The sequence below is a fragment of the Dipodomys ordii genome, unplaced genomic scaffold, assembly GCF_000151885.1.
Source record: "Dipodomys ordii isolate 6190 unplaced genomic scaffold, Dord_2.0 Scaffold4, whole genome shotgun sequence".
Taxonomy (NCBI): domain Eukaryota; kingdom Metazoa; phylum Chordata; class Mammalia; order Rodentia; family Heteromyidae; genus Dipodomys; species Dipodomys ordii.
In genome coordinates this window covers 18,260,456-18,271,143 of record NW_012267220.1, presented here as the reverse complement: position 1 = coordinate 18,271,143, position 10,688 = coordinate 18,260,456, and positions in this window count along the sequence as shown.

The following is a 10,688-nucleotide window of genomic DNA, read 5'->3' as shown; positions in this document are numbered from 1 at the left end:
TAGCTAGCATATTTTCTTTAAACTAAGTGACATGTTTTTCATAAAGCCCATAGTTGAAGACAAAACCAAAATATGTGCCTTATTTACATTTAAATTGCATAAGCATCTGATTTCCTACAGCTCTCAAAACTGTTGTCATCCCCTAATCCAGGATATTTTCCTTTGGTTAGTAACTGATACTTTCAGCGAACCATTCTTCTTGATAATTCTGTTCACTGTCTCATAGTTCTCCTTGGAACCATCCCAAGGAGTGTTTGTGAACATCATGTACTGCTCTCTGTGTTCCTCACTTTTACCTCATAGCAAGTTTGGTTTAGCATTTCCAAATATTTTATTGCAGTCATACCTTTATCTCTACATTCAGAAATTATGCCATGCCCCCCAAATAATGACAATGAAGCATCTCAAACTTAACACTTTCAATTTTGTTTATATTTTTATTTGTACTTCCAAAGTAGAAAAATGCTGAAAAAGTATAAATTTAATTGCATCTGTTTCTGAGACTCTTCTGAGAAATTAAGGCCATTATAACATAATAGTGAATATTTAAATTTTATATTGTATACTTCCTAAAGTGTATAATATTTGGAGGGGACTCGGATTACTTGAAGTTCAATCATATTGGATTTTGCAGTATTTTTTAAGTGAATAATTTAACAATTTGTAAACTACTATCTTAGAAATGGAAACTACTAATATGGTCTAAAAGGCAATGCTCATGAGAGGCAGCTAGTATTAGATAACAGAAGGTTAAAGATAAGTTAACCTTAATAGGCAACTTAGTAAACTCAGTAATGCACCAGTCACAAAATCAGAAATCATGGAAATATCTTCCAAACTACAAGAAGTATTAATATTTTTGTTCTTACACTAAGAAAAAACCTCAAACCTCTTGTGTCCATATCTCGTAGTTTACTTACTAATGATTACAAATGAGGGAAACCAGGCAGCCTATGTTTCTTTGGGTCTGTCTGGCTTACTTCACATGAATTTTTCCAAGTCTTTCCATTGTCTTAAAAATGGGGCAATGTCACTCTTTCTGAGAAGCATAGAATTTCATTGTGTATATATACCATTTTCTTGGTGCATTCATTCATTGAGGGGCATCTGGGTTGATTCCATGTCTTGGTTACAGTAAATAATACTGCAACAAACATGGTTGTGCTGTTAGTTTTACTGTGGTCTTGTTTGTGGAGTGGAATTTCTGCATCATAGGGAAACTCTATGCTTAGCCTTAAAAAAATTAATTTTACTGTCAAGGTGACATACAGAGGGGTTACAGTTATATATGTAAGAAATGAGTACATTTCTTGTCAAACATTGTTACCCACTCCCTCATTTTTCCTCTTGCTTTCCCTCCTCCCAACACCCCCTCCCCCAGATTGTAAAGTCCATTTCTAACATATGGTCTCATTAGTATCTCTTTGTCCTTTGTCTCGCCATTTTTCTGTTTCCCTTCCCTTCTTGCAGTGAGATTAAGGTATATATAGGATACGGAGTACCAAAATAAAATACAGTAACAACAGGAGATAAATTAAAGGAAAAAATGACCAACAAAAGAGAAATAACAAGAAGAAGAAGAAGGAAATACCTCTTGTTTCCATTTCTTGGACTTCATTCATTTAGCATCATCTTATATGGGCATATGTAATTAGCTATTGAGCTATTGTGATCCTCTGCTAGGACTCTCCTAGACATACACTAATTATTACAAATGAGGGGAAACAGGCAGTCTGTTTCTTTGGGTCTGGCTTACTTCACTTAATATGATTTTTTCCCCAGGTCTTTCACTTTCCTCACAAATAGGGCAGTGTCATTCTTTCTGATGAAAGCATCTATTGTGTATATATACCTCATTTTCTTGATCTATCCATCTACTGAGGGGCATCTAGTTCAGTTCCCTATCTTAGCTATGGTAAATCATGCTTCAGTGAACATAGTTGTGCTGGTAGCTTTGGTATGGCTTTGTTCGTAGTCATTTGGGTAAATGCTGAGATGTGAGATTGCTGTGTCATAGGGGAGCTCTATGTTTAATTTTTTGAAGAACCTCTATACTGCTTTCCAGAGTGGTTCAACCAGTTTACACTCCCACCAACAGTGTAGTAGTATTCTCTTTAGGCCACATCCCCACCAGTATCTGTTATTATCAGTTCTCTTAATAATGGTCATTCTAACTGAGGTGAAGTCGAATCTCAATGTTGTTTGAATTTGCATTTCTTTTATGGCCAAAGATGTGCATTTCTTCATGTGTCTATTGGCCATTCTTATTCCTCTCCAGAGAAGTCTTTAAGTCTTTAGCCCACTTATTAATGGCGTGGTTGAGTTTTTGAAGATTTGTTTTGGGGTTTAAGTTTTTGAGCTCTTAGTATATTTTAGATATAAGAACCTTGCCTGTGGTATAGTTAGTGATTATCTTCTCCCAATATGTAGGCTTTTTATTAATTTTGCTAGCTATATTCTTTGCCATGCAGAAAGAAGCTCTGCAGTTGAGTGCAATACCATTTATCAAACTTTGATTTGATTTGTTCTTGTGCTTCTGGTCTTTTCTGAGAAAGTTTCGACTTGTGTCAAGAAGCCCTACTGTTTCCCCTATATCTTCTTGTAATATTTTCAGGGTGTCTGCTCTTACCTCGAGGTCTTTGATCCATTTGGAGTTGATTCTGGTGCAGGGTAATATATAAGGATCCAATTTCAATATTCTACATGTCTATACCCAATTCTGCCAGCACCGTGTGTTACAGAGGCTGTCTTTCTTCCATCCCATATTTTTTCCTTTTATTTTCTTCTTTTATTTGGCTCCTTTATCAAAGATTAGGTGGCCATAGATCTGTGGGTTCATTTCTGGGTCTTCAGTTCTATTCTATTGTTCCTCAGGCCTCATGTGTTAGTACAAACCTGTTTATATATATATATATATATATATATATATATATATATATATATATATATAACTATAGCTTTATAATAGAGTTCGAAGCTTTGTATTGATATTCCTCCAGCACTGCTCTTCCTGCTAAGGATTGTTTTTGCTGTACGGGGTCTTCTATTATTCCATATGAATTTTTAGAGTGCTTTTTCTATTTCATTAAAGAATGTTGTGGGCTATTGATGGGTATTGCATTGATTTTGTAGATAGCTTCTGGCAGTATTGCCATTTTCATGATGTTAATCCTCCCAGTCCAAGGGCATGGCAAGTTTTTCCACTTTTGAGCATATATTTTAATCTATGGAGATCTGATGGCTATGCTCAATCAAAAGATTTTATATCTATCCAACCATTAGGCCATAACTGGTTAATATTTACATTTGTTTATGGTTTTTATAGTTCATATCTTTCTTCCTATTGTGAGACACATTTTATATTAAAAAGTGAATCTTGTCCAGGTGCCAGTGGTTTATACTTGTAATCCAAGCTACTCAGGAAGATGAGATCTGAGGATCACAGTTCAAAGCTAGCTCAAACAGGAAAGTCCATGACTCTTACCTCCAATTAAACACCAAAAAGCCAGAATTGGAGCTGTGGGTAAAGTGCTAGAATGCTAGATTTGAATGAAAAAGCTCAGATATAGTGCCCAGGCCCTGAGTTCAAGCCCTAGGACAAACAAAAATAAATAGATAAAAAGAATCTTGTTTTCTCTATAGAATGGATTATATTCATCATGCTGTGCAATTAGCTTTTTTCTACTAGAAGAAATCATTAATTTTCTCATGTCAAAGTAACTTTTGTTCACTTTGTTAAAGTTCTGCAAGTTTTTCAGTTAGTAGCCTCAAAATTCTTAGGCTGACAATTTTCACATGAATATAATATTGCCTCTTCTCTTGTTACAATTTTTATTTTTCCTCTGGCATTATGTGAGTCATCCAGTTCACTGACACATCATCAACACTATTGTCTACTCCTGCCTTTAATGGAACAGTTTAAAGTTTGAACTATCATGTGAAATAGACTGTGGGATTCTGGTGAATGACCTTTAACAACTTAAATGCAATAACAATGAATTTTCCCTTTTCTCTCATAACTTTTATTATTACTGCATTTTAAAAGAATGTTTCAGCTCAATTTGCATAGCTTACTAATTTGATTTTCAATTGGTTTTAATTTACCCTTCTGCCCTATTAATTTTTATTGTAATTTATAAATTATGATTTTATTATCTATCTAAGATATATTTTTGTTCATTATTATAGAAATCTAGATTTGTCTTTAAGAAAGTAAATTGGACTGATTAAAATTTTGTTAAGAGTTTGAATTCTCTTTATTTGAATAGTTTTATTTTTTATATTTCAGTTTCCTATGGATTCTTATTTTGTTATTGGGCTTGAGGCTTTTTAAAGCAGTGTTAGTACTCCTGAAATATTGGCAAATTTGATTTTTATTGTCTGCAAGTAACTGCTTAAATGACAAATATAAATATCTCCTCAGACCATTTCTCACAAAGATGAAGGCATTAATTATTATGGAAGCTTAGTTAATAAACTCTCAAAATTGAAATCACACAACTTCTTCACTCTTTGTGGTATTAGTTCGTAAGAATAACCTTTCTGGGCTTTACTTTCTTACTGATTATGTTAAAAGAATGCTATTTATTAATTGTAAGCAAATTAATAGAATGAAGTTAACAAGGAGGTAAGCTCCATATAAATAGAAAAGTGTGGAGAGAAGTTAAGTTTTAAACTTTTACCATGATATTATTATTTGCTTACAGGAAAACAGGAGGGCTATAATCTTATAATCTGAGAAAAGCTTTAAGAGCAGTCTCAGTTTTTTTGTGTGTGCATTGTTGTTGTTTTGTTGGTCATGCAGCTTGAACTCTGGGCCTGGGCGCTGTCCCTCAGCTCCTCAGCTCAAGGCGAGTGCTCTACCACTTGAGCTACAGCACCACTTCCGGTTTTCCAGTGGTTTATTGGAGATAAGAGTTTCACAGTCTTTCCTGCCCGGGCTGGCTTTGAACCGCGATCCTCAGATCTCAGCCTCCGGAATAGCTAGGATTACAGGTGTGAGCCATCGGTGTCCGGCTTTTTTTTTTTTTGTCGGTTGTAGGGCTTGAACTCCAGGCCTGGGCACCGTCTCTGAGCTCTTCAGCTCAAGGCTAGCACTCTACCACTTGAGCCACAGCACCACTTCAAACCCAGGGCCTCATGCATGCAAGGCAAGCAATCTACCACTGAGCCACCTTCACAGCCTGCAGTCTCAGGTTTTCATAGCTAGTGAAACAAGGTTTTCTATACAACAGTATGTGAGAAACAGTATGCTTTGGGTTTCTGTTACGTTTGTTTTATTTTGTTGTAGTGTGCATGCATGCATGGTATCAGAAATTTTTCTACCAAGCTTATCTATTAGAAATTCAGAATGTTTACAATAACAATTAATCATCATTTAATGTAGGGACATTGCCAACCTTCTCGCTACAAAAGAAGAAGAAGAAGCTGAAGCAAAGAATGTTATATTTGCTTATTAATAAATGAAAATTCTACCCCAACCATTCTGCCACTTGGTCAAATTATTAAGTATTTGTAAAGCCCTTGAGCCATGTCTAGCTTCATTATGGTAATGTCATCAGTAATCAAAAAAAATGATTGCTATCCTAAATGTTTCTTTTCACATGTTGTCTTGGTAGATATACCGCATTCCTCTTTGTATCTCCAGAATGTAATTCAAATATTCTGTGAGTGGATAGCTACATGCTAACACAAGGAATTTGTGGTAAGCAAATTGATTTCACCCATTACCTTTGATTCATGCAGGTCATGTGTTTTCAGACCTGCCTCGGAAAACCAATATTGAACTCTGATTTTATAGTTTATGACTTCCTTCAATAATGGACAGTTAGACGATTATGGCTAAGCTTCTATCAGCCTTGAAAACAGATATAAAGAGCCACACCTTCTAATATGTAATTAACACCTTTTAAAATAACAACCTACTATAATGCAAAATACTTGATTTTCACATTACTTGTCCACATTAGTCACAGTAGAGCCTGTTCTCCAAATGAATTTTGCCTCATAGAATGGTTCACTGAGTGGTTACTGATTCAAATGACTCTCTTTGATTTAACATACAGGCTTCCTTGTAAAAATTACTCTCAGATATTTACAAGGCTTGAAATGCCTTTCACATTATCATATTCTCCTTCATTGGGTGCATTTGAGAAAAATTTAACATAAGGCATTTTATATTTCCTGTATGATGAGCATGCTATTTCTTTTACACTTTCTCTTATGTTTTTCTCTTGTCATTGAATTGATAAAGAAAACCACTAAAAAGAACATAGTTATTTTTCTAATATGTGAAGCAGATAATTAATCCTAATGTTAATTTGAGGAACTCAATTCTCTCTATTGATCTGAGAATTCTTGCCATCTTATAGATTAATAATTAGGACTTTCCAATCTTTATATAGGATAGCCATTATTCTAATTTATTCTCACATAAAAGTATCATCATTACTATCATTTTACAAGTACACATTAAAATAGGTTAAATGATTAGCTAAAAATCTCACAATTTATAAATTGGACAAATAGAGATACAGATGCATTCTTTAATCTTTTTGGAATCTCATCTGCCTAGAAATAATGTCTACTCCAAAAGGTTGTGATGTAGATTTATTCTAGTATTGAGCTTCCAGTGTTTTGTACTTATGTTCAAGTCAATAATTTCAAGTAGGAAATATTAAAATTTTCAAATAAAATGATTCACTTTAATAAATTAAAATATGGAAGTATTATTATGATAATATAATGTACTATAGTCTATGAATAAATTTTCAATATCATTCTATAACTTAATGTTTAAAAATAAAGATCAGACTTCATTTGAGGTTCAACTAAACATTGATATTAAGAGTAATATTAATAAGGGACCAAATATACCATCATCTATTAGAAATAAGGACACAAGTGAAAAATGGAATGATACTCTAACATTTTAAACTCAGAATTTGTGTATATTCAAACATACATGTACATTATTGTTATTGTAAAGGTGATATACAGAGGGGTTACAGTTACACAAGTCAGGTAATGAGTACATTTCTTTTTGAACAGTGTCATTCCTTCCCTCTTTCTCTCCCAATTTTTCCCTTCCTTCCCCACCAACAGGTTGTATAGTTCATTTTCAAGAGAGTGTCTAGTGAGCATCACTACTGCATTTGTTCATCCTTTGTCCTACCATTTCTGTGCCCCCCCCTTAGCCTCCTAAAGAGACAAAATAACAAGACAATCAGAAAAGAAACCACCACTACCACAACAACAAAGAAAATAAAAACTCTTGTGTCCATTTCCTGGAGTTCATTTTGATAAGTTATTTTATATAATCATATGTACATAGCTATTGAGCCTCTGTGATCCTTTCCTAGAAATATCTTCCTTTGGTCTCATTCTATGTGAATGCCTAGAGGTCTATATAATTGATCACGTCCTATTGTATGTATTTTTTTTATCATCAAGTGTTAAACTCAGGGATTTTGTTTGTTTTGTTTTGTTTCGTCAGTTGTGGGGCTTTAAACTGTGGGCCTGGGCACTGTCCCTCAGCTCTTCAGCTCAAGACTAGTGCTCTACCACTTGAGTCACAGCAGTACTTCTGGTTTTCTGGTGGTTTATTTGGATATGAGTCTCATTAACTTTCCTTCCTGGGCTGGCTTTGAACTGCAATCTTGCAGATCTCAGCCTCCTGAGTAGCTAGGATTACAGGCGTGAGCAACCAGTGCCTGGAAAACTTGGGGATTTTTTAAGACAATACATTTTTCACATTTAAGCCTAAAGAAGTTCCTTTCACCACAAAATTATTTTATATTAAAAATGATAAAATTATTTTATGGCAGAACATGCTTATAATTAAATAATGCCACAATGTTAACTTGAATGGCAACATGTGTTTGTGATTTTAAGTATCACTATCCTACAATGCTGTAAATTTATATAATCACTTAATCTCAATAAAAATCATTAAAAAAATTACAAGTTAGCTTCATATTTTCCTAAACATTTACTTTTATCAAAATCAATGTTTACACTTTTGTATTACATATGAAAAAGAGAAAGGAAAGAACAAATTTTGTAAGTTTTGACCCATCTCAATAGAATCTAGCATTGCATGATCTTAACACCAAAATATTACCCCAGCTCTAAGACCAATTACTGAAAGGATAATAGGAAACATAACACCTTTACTTACATTTCTATGCTTTTGAACATTTATTAAGAAAGATGCGGAGCAATACTCTAAGAAGCTGCTTGCTAATAGACATTAAATAGTACTTTTCAGGTATCTCAAAAGTTTCTACTTGGATATACCTAAAACTCGTTCCATCAGCAGCCATTTTCAAGGCTAAACACTGTATCTACAGAGTAGACCTAAGAAGGAAGCAATTTAATGTCCAAGAGATAAAAAGCATACTAAAAAACTGTGGCAAATGGTGTTTGAGAGTTGAATTTTGTAAAGGAGCCCCATTTTTCTTAAATGGTTTTTCTTTCTTGCTATTGTTTCTAACATATTTATAAGATGATTTCTTTGTTGCTTTGTATGTCCCTCCCCCACGGTATAACCCCTGTTTTCACTGTATTTGATGTTGGTATAATTTGTGGAGGGGAAGGGAAAAACAAATTAACTAGGAATACAGGTGGACCCATTGCAACAATGAGATGTACAAGTCCTTATGTCGAAAAATGAATTTTACGACTTTGCCACGGGGAGGGGGTTGAATGAGGGAGAGATGGGAAGGAGGGGTAGGGGAAACAAAGGAGGAGGCTACAATGCTTGATAAGAAATGTACTCATTATCTTGCCCATGTAATTGTAACCCCTCTGTACAGTATTTTCACAATAAAAAAAGAAAAGAACGTTACAAGTTATTATCTCCTGTTGTCACTATATTTGATTTTGGTACCCTGGTATGGTATATATATTTGTTTGAATTAGGGAAAGGAAGGGGAACAACAGAATGGTGAGACAAAGGACAAGGAGGAACCAATGCAACAGTGACACACAAGACGATATGTTGGAAATGATCTGTACAACTTGGAAGGGGGCTGAGGGGAAGGGAAAATTGGAGAAAAATGAGGGAAGGGGTAACAAGTTTGACAAGAAATGTACTTATTACCTAACTTATGTAACTGTAACACTTCTGTACATCACCTGGACAAAGAAATTATTGAAGTATTGATGTATTTTTCTTTACTTTCAACACAACTAAATACTTCATTTTCTCTTGCAGCTCTGATTAATTCTGATTAGTCAGTAATTGTTCATTCATTTCTGTACTTAATTCAGTTACTGACAAAAATAAATGTAACCTTTGAAAAAGATCTTTAGTTTTCTTAACTATGCAACTCAATCCACAATATGGAGAAAATTAAGTGTGAAAATCAACTGCTCAGTGTATATTTTCATGATGTGTTTGGTGGGGGAAGTACTGGAGACTGAACTCAGAGCTTTGGGCTTCCTAGTCTGGCTCTCTATCAACCTGGCTACCTCTCCAGTCCTTGCTTGCATTTATTATTTTCCAGGTAGGATCTTGTCTTGCATTTCACAGGTCTAGGCTGGGATTTTCCCACTTCTTGTTTGGGATGACATGCTCAAGCCACTGAGCCCAGCCCTTGCTTTAACATTGAGTTTAATATATTAAGTTTACTAACTTCAGCTGTTAATCAGTGAGTGGCTAAGATAACTTGTGTAGGAAAAGTTGTCTTTCACTCCAGTTTGATTTCTACTAGAAAGAGTGCCTTGGGAAGGTCATTTAATCCTCCTTGCCTCAGGGTCTGTACTTGTTCATCAAAAAGAATTTGTAGTGATTTCTAAAATATTTAACTAAAATGTTTGGCATCTACTGAATTTGCATCATAGCTTGTTTGCTTGCTTGCTTCCTTGATTCCTTCTTTCCTTTTGACTTCTTTTTCTGTCTTCAATAATGTAATATCTTTAGGAGGTCATGCTTCTAAAGAGGTGAGTACTTCTAAGAATAATTACTAATGAATAATAAGGGAATTACTCTGTGGTTTCAGACAAAGCAATGGTCAGCAAAGAATCAAATATTTATATAACAAGGAAAGTTAATTGGTTATATCAAACCATGGTGCTTCATGCATTTCTCTTGCTTAGAAAACAAAATCAAACAATAGACTTACATAATTGGATTGCTGTCTAATGATTCTTTTATTATTGATTAAAAATGAGCTTGCATCATGATACTGGCTTAGAGGGCCCTAAAGAATGAGAAAATACAAAAACCTGTTCAACATCACTCAGTATATAAAATGAGAGCAAAATAAAATATGGATTTTTTCAGTTGTTGAATTAGCAAAATAATAAAAACTTCAAAATGCTTTGTATTGAAAAACTTGGGGAATAGCACTTCACCTGTTTTTTTTCCTATTTTTTTGTTTCAGTTTTCTGTACCCTTTATCTTTTTTTAATTTTTATTTTTTTATTGTGAAAATACTGTACAGAGGGGTTACAATTACATGGGCCAGATAATGAGTACATTGCTTATCAAGCATTGCAGCCTCCTCCTTTGTTTCCCCTTCCCATCCCTTTCCATCCTCCCCTGCCCTCCCACCCAATCCTCTCCACCCCCCCCCACCAAAGTTGTAAAGTTCGTTTTCGACATAACGACTTGTACTTCTCATTGTTGCAATGGGTCCACCTGTATCCCTATTTAAACGACTTGTTTTTCCCCTTCCCCTCCA